Genomic DNA, 1,070 nt, shown 5'->3' with positions numbered 1-1,070 from the left:
GTTTCCGTGGTGTAGTGGTTATCACATCCGCCTAACACGCGGAAGGTCCCCGGTTCGATCCCGGGCGGAAACATTTTTTTTACATCAGAAATTAATTTAAAAGAAATAAAATTAAGTAACAAAACAATATCAGAGCTAGTTGTTAGATGATAAAATAGAATTATTTTGAAGATTTTTGTTAATTCACCTAATATTTTCAGGTAACTTATCTTCATTAACAGTTAATAAAGTAGTAGCTGCCATTATTACCATTTTGCAATTAAGGTGAAAGTCTCGAGTACATTTTTCTCAAAACTGATTTTCTGCTGAAGTTCTGTATTTCCTTTTACGGTTACTGTCTTAATTGCTGAATATTATGTAAAATGAGGGATTTGCGAAATAGCTGCATAGAGGAGACATAATTTATAATGTTCTATGCAGCATGCACGTGGACCGATACATAATTTACTAATTACGTCTGCGGCTATAATTAGCATATACCGATAGCGTTCACATAGGTATATAGGTTGTAATGTAGAGCATTTCCATGATGTAATGGTTATCATGTCCGTCTAACACGTGGAAGATTCACGTCTCCAGTTCGATCCCGGACAGAAACATATCTTTTACTAAAGTAAAGTTTGGGCTTTCAGAAATGTGATATTATATTTTTAATGAGTTTATGAAAAAGGAGAATAATAATGTAATCAATATATTGATAGAACCGTCTAAACATAACCAATAAAATTGTAATGGAAAGCATTTAATAATATATCTAAGGCAGAGTATTTAATGCAATAAAGTATTTAAAATAGGTAGAAATAATTTTTGTTTTAATGAAAAAATGCATATTGCTTTATTTTCATGGGATTGCTTTACTTAGATATATATAGTTATTTAAATTTTTAAATTAAAATCTAAATTTTCTGTAGAAATTCTTTTAAGGTAAATTCCACTATATTTAATAAAAAGTATTATATTAATGAAATATGGGAATTAGTTTACGATAATTCTGAGGAATTAAGATTATTGTTTCCATTTTGACACTCACGGTAATCAATAATCATCAAAGACAATGCGATATTCCATCT

At 29.5% G+C, this 1,070-nt stretch overlaps 1 non-coding gene across 1 annotated transcript; it reads left to right on the top strand.

The window, feature by feature from the left end:
- Trnav-aac lies at nt 1–73 on the top strand. Its single transcript has one exon. It is a non-coding gene; the product is annotated as a tRNA-Val (tRNA).
- Nucleotides 74–1,070: the final 997 nt, after the last annotated feature.

Source organism: Atta cephalotes (assembly GCF_000143395.1).
Source record: "Atta cephalotes unplaced genomic scaffold scaffold00022, whole genome shotgun sequence".
Taxonomy (NCBI): Eukaryota; Metazoa; Arthropoda; class Insecta; order Hymenoptera; family Formicidae; genus Atta; species Atta cephalotes.
The sequence above is the reverse complement of the archived record's forward strand: the minus strand, read 5'-3'. Positions and strand labels throughout refer to the sequence as shown.